Below are 18,029 nucleotides of genomic sequence, written 5' to 3'. Positions count from 1 at the left end.
CAAGATAAGGTGCTCTGCCACAAAGCAAAAATGGTTCAGGAAGAGGTCAAGTTGATGACTTGGCCTCCAAATTCCCCAGATCTCAATCCAATTGAGCATCTGTTGGATGTGCTGGAGAAACATGTCCGATCCATGGAGGTCCCACCTTGAAACTTTCAGGACTTAAACGATCAAAAAGGGACCTACACAATTTTAGGTAGGTAGTCATAATGTTATGTAAGTTTAATTGTGCTTCCTATCCTTACTTGCCAGAGCACAGCACTAGCTGTTTCTGAAGCTACGCCAACTAGCAACTTGATGTCCAAAAGAAACCAGGCCAACTGTGTGTCCACCATTTTTGGTACTTCCACTCCAGTGACACTCGACATTTCTTCACACTGAATGCTGCTGTTTCAGAGAATCATACCTATTGGGACACTGAAGGGTGTGATGAGCAGACATAGTGGCTAGAGTAACTCAATCTACTGCCAAATGCCTTTTTTGGCTAAATAACAGCTATTATATTACTGGTGTTGTTGTTCCTGCTGTTTGAACTGTTAAATATTATAATTATTATTGAGACAACCTGTGATGGACTGGCGACCTGTCCGGGTGTACCCTGCCTTTCGCCCATTGTCAGCTGGGATAGCTGACCTGGGGGGGCTGGAATGACAGGGCCCAAGGGGGCTTTCTTTTATCTGACGCTTTTATCCAAAGCGACTATGTTTTGGCACCAAAACTTCTTGGTTAGGTTTGGATTTAAATAAGTACATTAAGTAACTTAAGTCATGTATGTGACATAGTGTAAAGAGCAATTGTAAATGCAAACTTTAAATAAGTCAACTTTGACTTTTGGTTCTGTATATTACATTACCTGACACAGATGTGTTACATTGGAGTTAGTTAAAAGCCCAGGGCGTCTCATACAGACACTGAAGGGTACATTGTGGGTCAAATAATGACACTGTCAAAGCGTCAGTATTTGATGGGATGAGAACGGATTGAGGTGGGGGCACGACAAAGTCCTTCCAAATATTGCCAAACGGGAAAACCCCATACGAAGTTGTTAATTGAAAGGAGATAAGGCTCCTATGCCAAGATCAACTCCCATGAACCCACCCTCCATTTTGCATCAAGCTTCTGACTGGGAGATGCAAGTGGACCTGGAGAAGAGACTTTCACCAGACATGATTCTTCTAATCAGGAGTACAAAAACAGGCTAAGGGGCTACCTGCTGAAGATGCAGACAATGTGAATGCTATGATGACCCTGCAATGAAGGAATACCATCAAGAAGAGAAACATGCATCATCAAATCTTGAGTAGCTCCTGCAGTTTCTGCTTTTAGCAAAGTATCTCTGATGTTTATTTCAGCTGTTATTAAAACCAAAATACTGGGTGATTTTACAATGACAGACAGTGCTTCTGCCTTTGTCCCTGGTGATCTCACTCATGTTTGCGGACAGGGGAGTCTGCATCAAGTTAAATGAATGAAATAATTAGTTATGACAAATGCAGTCGGTCAAATGTTATGCCTTGCTTTCATCATTTCATTCTGTCCTAATAACTTAAACATACTGAAGAATACAATGTTCTGTTATTTATTTGGAGACTTTATGTACAATAAAGAACACCATATTAAAATTCTTTAATTCACTCTATGAACTGTAATACTTTTAGCAAATTAATTTTGGTCTGTTGTCAGAGTTATTCTACCCCTCAAGTGGAAGTGAAATAAAAGTGTAGCAATGCTTTTTCCAGTCTGTAAGGAGAAATAATGCTGTTCATATAGGCTTCACCCTCTAAGGCTATCGCTATTGGGTTTACCCCTCCGCGCACCTGAGTGGCACTGAGAAAAGATGTCTATGCCCTATACTCATAGAATCTGGAGTTACAGTACGTAACTACCGTTTTACAGTGCAGTGTGGGAATTTTATTGGCAGCTGAACTTCCAGTGAACTGGAACAATTTTGCACTGGGACACCCTAGAATATACCTGACTCCTCAGGCAGTTCAAAACTAGTTTGAGACACACCCACATGACTCCTGCTGCCCATGACATTTTGGACTGTGAAGGCACAGAGGTCATGAACAGAAGGACACTATATAAAGTGCTTCCTGACTGCTTAAAGAGCCACTGGCGGGTTCAGACGAGCCTTGTGTCTTCCACCTTGCAGCGTGCCAACAGTCACGACAGCCAATAACCCTAACCTTACCCCCCCCCAGTCACAGCCATTTTCTCCCATCCCCTTGTGTGGCATGTTGGAAATTGGCCAGGGGATGATAGTGACAGCTATGGGATGGAAGAAGTGAGTGAAAGAGGGACGCACTGAATAACAGGGAAGATTTTACTGATAGAAAAGAGGGAGTCAGGTGCATGTTGAAAATGGAGAAGATATTAGGAGGAGGGAGCTGTGTTTGCATAGTAATCCAGTAGAGCTGGTAGAATGTGGCTCAGCTCGGAAAATCCACTGTCTTTTTTCTGTAAGAGATTGCTGCAGGCCAGGCAAGCTACCAACAAAGCAGTTGGAGATAAAAGTGTGTGTGTGTGCACATGTGCAAGCCCATCTTTAATACATACCTAAGTACCCAGTTACTGAGAGTGTGTGTGTGCATTTTTTGTACTGCGTGTGTCTTTTCTGTGTGTGTAAGAGACAGCATCCAGACAGGAAATTGTTGCTCATATCAGTGGCTGGCCAGTAGCTTTGGTAAAGGAGGAGGGCTGGGTGAGGGAAAGAAGTGATGCACGGCTGCCTTGCTGTCCCCTTAGCCCTGAATTTTGGCAGCTCATCAGAGCCGAACAGATAAGGCCTCACACATGCTTCATGTTTGGTGAACTGGCAGTAGGCTGTTCAATGACAGATGCTGTAGTCTGGTGGGAGGAGTGGACATTGCACTTTGCATCTCCTGTCTTTCTCCATTTTCTACAGCAAGATGCAGATTTACACTTGAGTAGCAGCATCTAATTCGTATGAATAATGCATAACTCTTTTCCTATCACTACCCTCCTTATCCTTCAAACAAATACTGCAAAGGAAACAAAATCAAGCTGCAACAACAGCAGTGATGTTAAGTCACACATGTAGCGCAGGAGTACAAAATGGACGAGTGCCAGACTGTATGTCATTAAAGCTAATGACTGTAATTACTTACTTTTAACGGTGAAAGTGTAGTACCATCCATTTGTTAAAAATGCCAAAATTAGTGACAAACAAAATATTCCAATGTACTGGAACATTCTGTAATATCAAAATTCAACTTTTGTCTCACTGAAAAGAATCACAATGATTTTGATTTCATGCTGTGCTCTCAAGCAGAGATGGGGACTTGAGTTTGAGACTTGGACTCGAGTCCGACCTAAGTTGCACACATAGTGACTTCAGACTTGACTTGGCCTCGAGGCGCGGTACTCATGAACAATGTTTATTTTTAGGAAACATCTGATGAGCTTGCTGTTATTCCCATCCCTATAACCTTCCTACGTAACACATACTGTCTGCCTAGCATGAGGATGAGAGGACAACAAACACCGGCAGCTGCTGTGCCATTCATCATAAACATTGGCTTTAAAACTTCATACAACAAGACCCAAACAAAAGAAGCGCTGAACGCAAAATAGGTTGGTAACCTGAGGTTAGCAAACATGCATCTTTGCATGATTTAAAGTTAAAAAAAAAAATTTGCTGTCTTATACTGACTCTTCATGTACAGTAGGCCTTCATTTCAGCCTCTGTCTGAAACAAGCTGTAGATGCTCCTGTCTCTTTAAGGCCCCCTCTCTCAAAGCCCATTGTCTTCGGATTGGCCAAGACCTGAAGCATGTTACCAGGCTCTTGATGTCACTGGGCGGTACAGGCAGACTGAGCGTTGCTGTGCCGTTGCTGTGCCATTGCTGTGCGGAGCAAATGACCATATATGGAACACCGGCTCGTCTGGCTCGGTATGTCGTAGAACGGAGCTGTTGGTAGAAAAAGCAGCTCAAAACAGAACGTTCACAAAAGGAGTTTTTTGCTCACAGGGATTTCTTTTAAACACTTTAACCTCATTATTTGAAGCTTTGGCCATGTTTAACTTGAACATCCAACATCAAAGATGGGGACTCGAGTTTGAGACTTGGACTCGAGTTCGACTTAAGTCGCACACACAGTGACTTCAGACTCAACTTGAGACTTGTCCTCAAAAAACTTCAGACTTGACTTGGACTCGAGGTGTGGGAGTTGTGAACAATGTTTATTTTAAGGAAACGTCTGATGAGCTTGCTGTTATTATTCCCCTCCCTCCGTTACCTAGAACTATTACCTGCCTGCGTAACACGTAGTATCAGCTGCGCGCGGCCACACGTGAGAGAGGACAGCAAACAGCGACAGCTGCTCTGCCATTCATCATAAACTTTGGCTTTAAAACATCATACAACAAGGCCCAAACAAAAGAAGTGCTGAACACAAAATAGGTTAGTAACCTGAGGTTAGTAAACATGTTTACCTCAGCATTGGCCATCTAACGTTAGCTTCCTTCTTGCTTTTGCTACGACCTACCGGAGGTTAACTCCGACTGTCGATCGTTATGAAAAGATGAATGAGCGTTTGTTTACTTGCTAAACTTGTGGCAGTCGATTAACATAATCATTTATGTCCCGCTGGCTGCCATCACGTTAATTATTAACGTTGGCTGCAAACAGGTTACTGGTTTATTGGGTTAGCTTACATTTCAGGAACAACATACAAGCATCAACAAAGCATCAAATACAGCACGAGAACTACAACTGACAATACATACTAGTAAGATCAGCAATAAATACCAGTAAGAGCTAATAGGTGGGTTTCTGTGCAACGTCATCACAGAGATGCACTCACAACTAGGGGGCAGAGAGCAGCACTCTGTCGTATATTAATTATACGGCAAATCTAGCAGCAGTGCTGAGTGGATGCTGCACTGGCAGTAGCAGCTGGAGTTTCTTTCTACAGGCTGACTTTGCTGTGCTGCTTTAGCAGATGGTTCAATACAAAATTGTTCGAGGTTGAAAGCTTTTCCCTGGTCGCACAAAGTGTACAACAGAAGACAATGTTCTTTGCATCTCTGACTGTGATACAGCTAGGAAAGAACACCTCTCTCCATCGTTCTCAATTCTTCTTTTAGCTTTTTGGCTAGCAGCCTACTTGAACAACATCAGGTCCATTGTCGCTGACCTGCTGCGTGGTCGTGCATGTTATATCAACATTCGAAAAGAAACACAAACAAACAGATCCAACTCTTAAATAGCAGTTTATTATTGAGTCAACAAGAATTTTTGCCCCCTGGCTACGCACGCACCCAGTAGTGTTTGTATACAAGAAACCCATCTATAGCACATATTGCAACAATGGGGAAAATACCTAGGGAAAGAAGAGTTAACAAAAAAAGTGCAATCAATACAAGAGAATTGTAAGGGGATAGAAGTAAAAGAGCACAGGAAGTGCATGTTAGAGGTTAGGAGTTAGAGGTGTAATAAAAGAAAATTGTTCTTGGAAGAGATGAGCTTTCAAGAGCTTCTTGAAGTTGGAGAGGGACACCTCTACTCTGATGGCATATGGTAGCTCGTTCCACCATCACGGTGTCACAGATGAGAACAGCCGGGACTGAGATTGAGTGTGTGGATGGCAGAGCCAGAGAGCGTCCGCTGGAGAATCCGCATTGTTCTTATTCAATCTGAGATTCGACTAACCACCGAACCCTCCTCTCCTGCACCTTGAAGTACACTTTAACAACCAGGTTTGCCACTCCTTGGGCACTGTCCAAGATCAAGAGTTCAGTCTTAGAGAGGTTTAGTTGAAGGTGGTATGCCTTCATCCATGCAGATATGTCTGAGAGACAGTCCGTGATCCGCGCCGAGATGGTAGGGTTGTCTGGCGGGAAGGATAGGTAGAGTTGCGTATCATCTGCATAGCAGTGGTAAGAGAAGCCATGCAAGCAAATGATCAGCCCCAGTGAGGTGGTGTAAATTAATATGAGAAGGGGCCCTAGCACTGAGCCTTAGGGTGTATGTGTGTGTGTGTGTGGGTGGGTGCATGTGTGCACCAGCCTATCACAATATCACCAGTGAGAGTATGATGCCACAACAGCGCCGCACCAACCCCATCGGCAGGAAATCAAGAACCCATGCAGGGGACAGCCACGGGAGCACCACCCCCACCAAAGATGGCCCCAGCGAGGGGAGGAGACAACGGAGCCCAAGGACACGCCACCCACCTTGGACATGAGTAGACGCCCGAGGCCTGAGGGGTCTGGACTTGCGTGAGTGAAGAGCTGGTCCATTGTTCCACGATGAGGATGGAATTCACATTGTTCCTCTTCAATCTGAGATTCAACTAACCGCTGAACCCTCCTTGAAGCTGACTTTAACAACCTGGTTTGCCACTTCTTGGACACTGTCCCTGACTTCCATGCAATGTTGAACAGGCATGTCATCTAAGATATAACCCTCCACATCTAAAGCTTTCAGCATTTCTGGACTGATCTCATCAATCCCAAGGGCTTTGCCAATGTGGAGTTGTTTGACTACCTCAGTGACGTCCACCAAGGAAATTGACGGTGATCCCCCAACAGCCTCCAGCTATGCCTCTGCCATAGAGGGTCTGTTAGTGGGATTCAGAAGTTCCTTAAAGTGTTCCTTCCATCGTCCAAGTACCTCCTCAGTAAAGGTCAACAGCTTCCCATCCTTACTATACACAGCTTGGATGGTTCCCCGTTTCCCCTCCCTGAGGTAGCGAGCAGTTTTCAAGGGGCACCTTGGTGCCGACCGAAAGTCCTTCTCCATGGCATCTCCAAACTTCTCCCACACCTGCCTTTTCCCTTTTGCACGGCAGAGGCTGCAGGTCTTCGTGCCTGCTGGTTCCTTGCAACTGCTTCCGGAGTGCTCCGGGATAACATATCCAGGAAGGCCTCCTTCTTCAGTTGGATAGCCCTTGCACCGAAGACCTTAAGACCACAGCTCTCCACCGCGGCTTCAGCTATGGAAGCTTTGAACATTGCACACTCAGGTTCAATGCCCCCAACCTCCACAGGGATGCCAGAAAACATCCGCCGGAGGTGTGAGTTGAAGGTCTCTCAGACAAGGGATTCTTCCAAAAGTTCCCAGTTCACCCACACTACCCGTTTGTTATAGATAATCCATGACTAGCATAGAAGTCTGTCAACAAACAACCAGGTTTAGATAGGGTGGATTAATGAAGTTAACAAGGCTTCTGAAATGTCGGAAGGCACTGCATAGTATAGGGTTAGGGGATGATTCTTTTTTTGTTTTTATCATGTATGAGGAAGTACCAGTCGAGCTTTAGGCATACCGGACCTTTAGTACATTATGTAAGTCACATGACATTTAACACGTGGTAAATGTTGCGAATCGGTTGTAGGTTTAGAAAAAGATCATGGTATGGGTTAAAATAAGTCAATACATAGCATAAGTAACGTAAGTCAGATGACCTGTTAATTAACTTAAAACTTAAAATATTTCTACTCTGACTATCTTTCACATGGAACTTGAACCTTGGTCAACCGATTGAAAGTCCTGAGTTTACTTGACACCTTTATTTACCCCACCATCTTCTTACATGGATTTACGTGGTGTCTCTTTACACTATGTCACCTGACTTGTTCCACCAGTGGTGGTCGCGGCCTAACTAAAAACATAAATGGGTCGTAATAACCTGATGCATAATCAGCCTATATGGCCGCTTTTGTGGTGAGGACGAGCTGTTTATTAAACATACTTAAAAACCCTAACCATGAAATCAGACTCAAAATACACAGAGAGCGAAAGAAATAGCTCACAGCACATTTGGAGTGTGTAAAAAATAATGTTGTAAGGCTCATTTTACACAATTTATGTCAGCAGACGCTATCATGATGCTGGTCACCGGTGTCCTCAAAGACCAAATCTGGACCTGTAATAATACATCCGAGCAAAATGAAATAAGAAATTCTAAATTATTCAAGACATTGAATCCCCTGAAAATACAAGGGAGCATAAGAGTTGTCCAATTGCATTAGTTATCAACAGATGAGCTTTGGAGGGGGCTATTTGTAAATATATGTAATTATGTAGTGTATGTTGTGTAAATATATGTAATTATGTTATGTAAATAAATCATGCATGTAGCCTTGGGTCCAGCATCAGATTTTAGATTATAATCAAGCACAATTAAGTTTCTGGTTTGTTGTATTATTTTTATACTTTCTGTAATACACACTATAAGACATTATTCAATCATCTGTTTGACCTTGAGATACCTGCTGAAGATGCAGACAATGTGAATGGTGTGACCATCTTGCCACCAAGGAATACCATCAAGAGAAGGGACTTGCAACATCAAATCTTAAGAAGCCCATTCAGTTTCTGCTCTTAGCAAAGCAGCCTCATCTCTAATGTTTACTATGACAATGACAGCAGACAGTGCTTCAGCCCTTGTCCCTGGTGATCCCACTGTCAAGTTTGCAGACAGGGTAATCTCCATTAAATTAAATGAATGAAATAATGACAAGTGTTATTGCTCAAATGGTATGCAGTATTAATGCAACAAGGTTTTGATCAGATTCATGCTTTGTTCATTTAAATTACTCAATAACTTACACATACTGCACAATACCATATTCTATTCTTTATTTAGAAAATACAGCATATTGTCATTGCTGTCATTGATTATTCAATCATTTGTTTGTACACACTTGAGGTGACATGAAAAGAGTAAGTGTTGCCTGAGAAAGCATCATAAAATTTGTTGTGCACTAGTGGCACACACAAAATTCTCACCTACAATTAAAAATTCAGTTTGTGGTAGGTCAGTAGTTAGCTATGTATTCGAAAGAATACAAATGTTTGTGGGAAGCCAGCAGGTTATTATATCTTTAATTGTTGCTGCACTTGCAATTCCTGTTGTGAAGTCTAGTTCCTTGCTGGCAAACACCATCTGTATCAGAGGAGACACACAGTATGTCTGTCTGCAGCTCTCTACGACATTCAAATCAGGGGGGAAAAAATAAGACAAATGTATTCAGTCAACACAGTCTTAACAATATGTCATCATAATAAGCTTTAGAAAAGGTACTGTTTTTGTGGATGATATTTACTTATGTTTGACAGCGTTTCTTTTAAATAGTGAAGAATGTAATGTTGAACTAATTATATTCTAATACGGGCAGAAAATTAATTTATTGAGAATATAAAATATATATATGCAGAATGTTCTTTATTACAGCTTCAATGCCCCATCAAAAATATGTGGGCCTTGCAGTTAATAGAGCAGAGACAGTCTGTGTCTCTAAGCTGTCTGTTCACATATTGGTTCCACCTTTAGTTACAGTATGTTTTCTGCTCTCATTTTTTCACAGAATGTTACAACCATCTGGACAGCTGCGTGATCAGAATATACAAAGAGAACACAGTAGAACTGACCTTTAAGTATAGATAAAAATGGTCCAGTGTTTAATTGCTCCTGCTGTTCATACACCTGGAAAAACACAATGCTATATATACTGTATATAAATGTGTGTCTGTGTGTGTGTGTGTGTGTGTATTATCAGAGGTGGAAAGTAACGAATTATAATTATTCATGTTACTGTAAAAGAGTAGTTCTTTTGTGTACTTGTACTTTTTAAAGTAGTTTTTTTTCAATCTGTAACTTTACTTGAGTATGTTTTGTTTAAAGTATTGTACTTCACTACATTTTCAATCACATCTGTTACTGAGTTAAAAGAAAAGTGAAAGGAAAAACTCGCGACCACTTTGGCTTCAAGTGCATGAGAACAACAGCTTTATCATGCAGTATAAGCTGTGAAAAAAATGCTGTATTAAGTTACTGTTAATGCAAACTGAACATTTCCTGCTGCTGCAGCCTCACATTAAAAGCATTTAACTGGCGAACAGAAGTAACAGAAGTTCACTTTTACGTTGAAGTAGACACAAGAAATGCAATCTGTTTTGTAAGTGAGATTAGCGCTGACCGCTCTCATTCATCAAAAATGCGTCTACACAACAAGACAACCGTAAATTTCAACTGTTTTCTGACAGTGGACCAGTTTGAAATATTGCAGTGAGTAATGCAACAGTCGGGAGCAAACACTGTGAGCTAGATCGATAGTTACATAAAGAGCTGCGTGTGACAGGCTGCACACCTCCACCTTCACAGCCACTCAATCAGCACCAACCGCTTGCTCGCCCTCTCATAAACACATCGTAACGGAGCCGTGTGTTTTTAGAAAAACTAATGAATTCAAGTTAACTCTGAGAAGTTAGTCTATCTATTGTCTTAACACAATGCTGTCAATGTTGGAGACCCACCTTAAAATAAGTTATAAGCAAGCATGTAAGGAAGGAGCCTAGCTAATAAGGATATGTTAACGTTAGAATACAGATGGGTTGTCGAGGTTAGCATGCTGTACATAGCTCCTATCGATTGCACCCTCCTCCTCCTCTCTGCGCACGGCACCACAGTTGCACAGTACTTCTGTGGGAAACACTGTACTGTGCATGGATTTAGGCCTACCATGGTTTTTTTAGGAGTCTGTTCACACTGATATAAAAATGTTCATTTTGCAAAAGTTGAAAATATTATTAATATGCAATTATTTTTGTCTGCTTAGAAAAATTTGTCCCCTTGAACATATGTAGTTGAGGACCCCTGATGTAGAGGTAAATAATTGCATACTTGTGGGGGTTGAAAATAAGTTTTCATAGTTTGGTAAGATGCTTTGCTCCGAATAGTCAAAAAGACATCGGTGCATGACATTGTTGGTTGGCATTAGCAACTTGTTGGTAACTAGTTATTTATTATACTAATGCTTATGATGTCCCATTAAAATTACCACCTGTTTTAATGTAAATAAGGATATGACTTCATATACAGTCCAGTGTTTCCCGTTTTCCCAGTCCAGTGGGGCCCGCCACAGTCTAATCTGTTCCACCACAGTTTCTTAATGAAGCAAAAACATTGTCAAACTCATAACATAAATGGTCTGTAATGTTTTTCGCCATTGATTTGGCAAAGTATCTGTCAAACTAAAATTGAAAACAACACATGGCTTTGTTCCCTTATCAAAGGTTAAAAAAGTAACTAAGTAATGTTTACACTGAGTAAATTTTAAATGAGCTACTTTTTACTTTTACTTGGGTAGATTTTTATACCAGTAACTTTACTTGTACTTAAGAAAAAGTTCATCAAAGTAATTGTACTTGTACTTAAGTAGAATATTTTTGTACTCTTTCCACCTCTGATTATTATTATTATACTTGTTAATAATTATAATTGTGCTCTTGCTCCTATGACTAGTGATGAGGCTTTCTACTCTTGACAAATATTACTTATATGTAAACAAGTCTGTGGTGTTAAAACAACACAATTATAAACCATTCATCTCCTGTGTCTCATGTCAAACACTATAAAGAGAAACATTTACATGTATGGATTCCATATTGATTTTGCTTTCATTTTTAAGGTATCAATACACCTGTATCTACATCTTTAGTGGTGTGGATACATTTGAAGGAACTGAGACAACACTAGAATAAGTATTTAATTATTTTGTTTGTTTGTTTTTCAATTTTTACAGTTGATCAAAGAAATCTCAATCCAGTCAGTATCATTGCAATCAATTTTGGCAAGTCTGTTATTTTAATTTTAATTGCCAGTAGCCTTCAGTTTCCTGCTTGTGTGTTAACAAACAAAAGTTTTTTTGTGGAGTATTGTCACTTTATCAGTGACTCATGGACTCCTAAATTCCCACAAATGAGCAATTATTATTGGAATTCTTCATGTACAATGAAGCCATTCAGTTCATTTCAACTTTGCAAGCTCAAAAATGTTTGTATAAGATGCAATCACCTAGATAAATGTTACTTTATCTCAGTGGAGCAGAGAACATTGATTATCCGCAGAAGAAATGTCAAGAGCTGAACGCTGACTGATGAAAACGTCCTTGACATTATTCTGATCCCTGTATTATTTCCTACAAAGCAGCCTCCAACCTATTTAAATCAAGGGGCTAATTTGGGCCAATGTCAGTTTTACTGCCCTGTCATTGTTTGTGGATCAGCCAACAGTTATTGCTGTCTCTGTGACACTTCATTAGTGCCTAATTAGTATTCTGAATTAATTGGCCATCTTATTAACTGTAACCTCTGAATAATATGATAAAGATGCTGAGCAATTAAAATGAGGTGGGCTAGAGGCCTTAGAGCTACAACAGAGAGGAGAGTAAACATCAATCTGCCTTCAGTGGAGAGGATGGATGGTGAATTTTTTCAGTTTCAAACTGGAACTTCAACTTTTAGCTTGCTATTTCGGCACTGTGAGAGAAGCGGTGGAAAAAATCATTGAGTTGTTTGTAAAATGTAACAAAGGGGTTAGACCTCAGCGGCTATGATGCCTGACTCTTGTGCCATCCCACGACAACCTGGAGTGGATTGAGGATGGGTGGTGGGTGGTCCCCCCCTCGGCTCTCCCCAGGGGACAAGCACCACACACTGCTCTCCCCTGGCAGGTCCCTTCCCATCCGGTCAGAGACACATCTATGAAGATTGACATTTATGAAGACACCCTGCTGAGTGGCACCCCTGTTGCCAGACGGTGAGGAGAGAGCCCCAGAATAGCAGGTCCTCCTGCATCAAGGCGAAAGAGGGCGGGTTGGGTCACCATGCATTGTTTTTCCCTCTTGAGGTCCAGATGCAGGATGGCAAACCAACATTGTTGCCGTCGCATGTGCAGCAAGCCAAAAGGGACCACCTGATGGACTGCTGCCCTGAGGCCCAAGAGCTGCATCACTGACAGTGCTGTTACTGCTGTCCCTTGCTGCAGCCTGTGGACCGCCTGGAGAAGTGTTGCCTGTCTGAATTCCAACAGATACGCTCTCTGCATATAACTTTCAAAAATAATACCTATTCTCACTTTCAAGCTGTCTTTGTGCTATTTTCAATTAAATATGGGCTTTTAATGTTTTACACACCATGACATTTTGTGTAAAATGTAAGTAGTAATAGTCATAATAGTCATTTTAACATAGTCATGTTTTTCTAACCACAACTAAGTACATTAACCCAAAGCCATGATATGCCTGCAAACATCAGGAGAGGAGTCTGACCTCTTGTTTTTGGCACAATTCACTCTGACCCAGATCTTAGAAGATAAAAGTTGATTAATCTCTGTGTACAGAAGCTGCAATTTACATGTTTACTGATTATATGTGAACTAGACAGGGTTTTTTCCATTTTCTTTTTTTTAGAGGACAGCCAGAAATGAATTCGCTAAAACATTCCACTGTGCAATCTTTCTCTGTGCATGCACTGAGGTAAAAAAATGACAGGTGAATGCATCTCACCGCTTTACACTTTCTTTCTTTCTAAATCCAAACCCTGATGGTCAGATTTACAAGTCTGATTTGGATAATAAGAGGCAGTCAGTCAGTAAATCAGGTCAGTGGACATAATCCAATATAATCCACTCTAATCTCACAGAGTACTCATGGCAGGAGATTACCTTAGTGGTTCATTTTAATTGCTATGTTAAAATCCCTATTTGGCTACATATGATTTATAAAACTAAAATGAAGAGACTGGGATGTGTCCTGAAATTGCATTGACAGTTGTGTGAGTTTGGTCATTATGTCGTCTCATTTGTTTAATTTTAATGAGGTTGCCCTTTAAAAATGCCCTAAATAAAAATCCAACAATTCAGAACCATTTACAACAATTAGTGTGCTTTACTTACTATTTTTATTGCTTTTTCTGGTTGGCTCTTATTGCATTTAAACATGTAATGTCAGCAAACAAACAGAAGCACAATGGCAAGAAAAACCACTAACTGGGAGCTATTCTATCAAAATGGAACCAAAATAACTCATTAATCCCCAACATATAAAACACACTAATCTTACCAAGCCTACAACTAAACAAAATGATTCAGACCACAAGGCACCACTGTAGTCTGTGCACACCATATCCAAAAATATTGGTAATGTGAAAATCCTAAAGGGTACAAACATTATCTTCTGTGTAATAACACTGAAACAACATTGCATATTTGCAGGGTTTCCATTGCAGAGATTACAAACGAAACTAGTAAATACAAGAATAGCTAACTGTGACGTGGGTCACCTGGCTGGGTCATCAGTGCAACTGGCTACACCACTTCTCCCAGGTGTTCTCCTTCTCTTGCTGGGTCAGACTGTACAGCTGGACACGGGAAAGGACGCAAACCTACACATAAAACAACTGTTGTTTGTTATTATAAAGATACCTATTATAAAGACAAAGACTAGTGTTTTGCAGTGAAAAAGAAGCTGCCTGCTCTGCCAGCTGCCTGGTCTCATTGGCTGGATGTGGATGTCGAGTCGGCTGACTCTTCCAGATATTTGACATGCTAGATATCTGGCACACGTCTGTGATGTGTCAGAAATGTGTCGGGGAGCCATTTTGACGCGTCCTTGAGTAGTTCACACATGATAACTGGCAACCGGCAATCGATCACTGATTTACCCCTGATCACAGCCTAACGGTCCCCGAGCTTGCCGACCAGCAAATCAGGCTTAAAATTGTGTAGTGTGAACTAGGCTTTAGTAGACTTGTTGTATTCTAAACACTGACGTTTACACCATCGCTTCTTGCTTTGCACCACCAACTCTTTTCACATTTGCATTTATATTATTTGTGTGTGTCGACTGTTATTGTTACAAGCCTGAGCTAAGTTTGTAAAAACAGCATTATGCAAGAGTCTGGCTCCTTTCGTTGCAGCTAGGACTGAGCCTACTTAATTCTGATTTACGGGGGATATTTTTGGCAGACTATTAAAACCGTTAGTGGACTGGTGTAAATTTTCCACTCTTAAAAGATTTTATCATTCTTATTTAGTCTGCCTATTAGTCTCCAAATGTTTTTTGTTTCTCTTTTTAACAGTGTATTATAGGTTACTGTCACAAAGTACATCACATGTTCTCCATAGCAGAGCAGGTAATGTAGCTCTAGGGTATAGTAATCTAGTATCTAGTATTTGCTTTTTTTTGCAAACATAAAAATTATTATGGGCTCATGGGTAAGATGATAGGCTCACAGTAGGCTTTCTGTACAGGTCATATAATGGACAATAAGAAAAACAGCTTGGACTGCATGACTTGGGAAATGCGCTCATGCAAGTCAGAGAACAAGCATCATTTCTAACGCTATGATATCTTGACCAATCATGTCATTTTTTTTAATTAATGTTAATGTGGAAGGCGCATTTGCTTCTACCTTATTAAATTGGGCAGTCCATGTTCCATGCAAGAATATGTATCATATTGTGGTAGTTGAGAAAGTGCATCTTTTGAGCCCTATTGCACATGAGGTGCAATGATCAACAGAAAGGACTTATAAACAGAAGAATCCATTCCTGTTGGGATGGGGAGGCATGATGAGAGCAGTGGGTGGCAAACTGGCTCCATAGGAGTCACGCCACATCAGTCTTCTGGGGATGGATGCAGTGCCACAGGTCTTCCAACGCTTCAATCCATTGCTGAGTGGCAAGGGTGTGTAGGTGACTGCTGACAACTGAATTATTGTGGCTCACATCAACAGACAGCAGGGATCCTGAGTTTGCCTCCTTTTTAGCTTTTAAGAAATCCTCAATATCTTAAAGTTGTCGATATTCCTGGTGTTTGAAAAATTTCATCTTATTTAAATTATGATTTTTTTTAGGTTTGACCACTAAATGGCATATCAGTGAATAATGATTTGTTTTCCTCTGTGGTGCAGACCTTCCAGATTGCAGAGGCTCAGTCCAAATCTTCATACAGAGCCATATGTACAAGCTGTCACATTCCACCATAGCATGTGTGCTTCATGTTGATTTTGGTGAGAGGTCAGAGTTCAGTTGCCCAATTTCTGCACGGAGTGAGGCTACAAAGGCTGGCTGTTTCCCCATCTGCCCCACAGTGCGATGTTTCCGCAGTGCTCTGGTTGTCCAATGAGCCATATGCACCCAGTGCGATTTCCCTTGTTGTCTCCGAAGACACTCAAGTGAAGCATGTTAGTCCCAAGAATGACACACATTTAGGCCCAGAATAGGGAAGCTAAATGTTTTGTTATTCCTCTCTCACATTTGCTACAGAAAGACATGGTGAAGAGCATTGTCCGTGTAATTTCCTGCCATACGTGGGGCATTCCTAACGGTTAAAGGCTAAACAAATTGCAAGTCCTCTATAAAGTAAACCTGGTTTATGCCTAATGAGCTTTAGACATTCAATGAATGAAGTTATGGGCTTGTAAGAGCCGACAACCAGTGAGCAATCTTACTGAGCAGTAGTCAGCTTTGTGTTTAATTCTCATATCACATGAGAATGTGAATGTGGTTAGCATTAGCATAGTCCGTGGGGTCTTGGCTTGGGAACCAGAGGGCCACCAAGTCCAGCATGGTCTACTGCTGAAGGTGCCCCTGAGCAAAGCCCTGGACCCCTCTCGGATCAATAAAGAAGAAGAATACAGGTGCTGGTCATATAATTACAATATCATCAAAAAGTTGATTTATTTCAGTAATTCCATTCAAAAAGTGAAACTTGGATATTATGTTCATTCATTACACACAGACTGATATATTTAAAATATTTATTTCATTTAATTTTGATGATTAAAACTGACAACTAATGAAAATGAAATGAAAATGAAAATTAGAATATTACTTTAGACCAATAGAAAAAAAGGATTTTTAGAAATGTTGGCCAACTGAAAAGTATGAACATGAAAAGTATGAGCATGTACCGCACTCAATACTTAGTTGGGGCTCCTTTTGCCTGAATTACTGCAGCAATGCGGCGTGGCATGGAGTCGATCAGTCTGTGGCACTGCTCAGGTGTTGTGAGAGCCCAGGTTGCTCTGATAGTGGCCTTCAGCTCTTCTGCATTGTTGGGTCTGGCGTATCGCATCTTCCTCTTCACAATACCCCATAGATTTTCTATAGGGTTAAGGTCAGGCGAGTTTGCTGGCCAATTAAGAACAGGGATACCATGGTCCTTAAACCAGGTACTGGTAGCTTTGGCACTGTTTGCAGGTGCCAAGTCCTGTTGGAAACTGAAATCTGCATCTCCATAAAGTTGGTCAGCAGCAGGAAGCATGAAGTGCTCTAAAACTTCCTCGTAGACGGTTGCGTTGACCTTGGACCTCAGAAAACACAGTGGACCAACACCAGCAGATGACATGGCACCCCAAACCATCACTGACTGTGGAAACTTTACACCTTCTTTAAGCAACGTGGATTCTGTGCCTCTCCTCTCTTCCTCCAGACTCTGGGACCTTGATTTCCAAAGGAAATGCAAAATTTACTTTCATCAGAGCAGTCCAGTCCTTTTTATCTTTAGCCCAGGCGAGACGCTTCTGACGTTGTGTCTTGTTCAAGAGTGGCTTGACACAAGGAATGCGACAGCTGAAACCCATGTCTTGCATACGTCTGTGTGTGGTGGTTCTTGAAGCACTGACTCCAGCTGCAGTCCACTCTTTGTGAATCTCCCCCACATTTTTGAATGGGTTTTGTTTCACAATCCTCTCCAGGGTGTGGTTATCCCTATGGCTTGTACACTTTTTTCTACCACATCTTTTCTTTCCCTTCGCCTCTCTATTAATGTGCTTGGACACAGAGCTCTGTGAACAGCCAGCCTCTTTAGCAATGACCTTTTGTGTCTTGCCCTCCTTGTGCAAGGTGTCAATGGTCGTCTTTTGGACAGCTGTCAAGTCAGCAGTCTTCCCCATGATTGTGTAGCCTACAGAACTAGACTGAGAGACCATTTAAAATCCTTTGCAGGTGTTTTGAGTTAATTAGCTGATTAGAGTGTGGCACCACGTGTCTTCAATATTGAACCTTTTCACAATATTCTAATTTTCTGAGATACTGATTTTGGGGTTTTCATTAGTTGTCAGTTATAATCATAAAAATTAAAAGGAATGAACACTTGAAATATATCAGTCTGTGTGGAATGAATGTATACATTATACAAGTTTCACTTTTTGAATGGAATTACAGAAATAAATCAACTTTTTGATGATATTCTAATTATATGACCAGCA

General features: G+C 41.1%; 1 protein-coding gene across 1 annotated transcript in view; it reads left to right on the top strand.

The window, feature by feature from the left end:
• The window catches only part of sncgb (synuclein, gamma b (breast cancer-specific protein 1)), a 30,224-nt gene that overhangs the window by 8,302 nt on the left and 3,893 nt on the right, over positions 1 to 18,029 (top strand). The window lies entirely within an intron of this gene.

The sequence above is a fragment of the Micropterus dolomieu genome, linkage group LG14, assembly GCF_021292245.1.
Source record: "Micropterus dolomieu isolate WLL.071019.BEF.003 ecotype Adirondacks linkage group LG14, ASM2129224v1, whole genome shotgun sequence".
In the NCBI taxonomy this organism is placed as follows: Eukaryota; Metazoa; Chordata; class Actinopteri; order Centrarchiformes; family Centrarchidae; genus Micropterus; species Micropterus dolomieu.
This window is presented reverse-complemented; position numbering and strand designations above follow the sequence as displayed.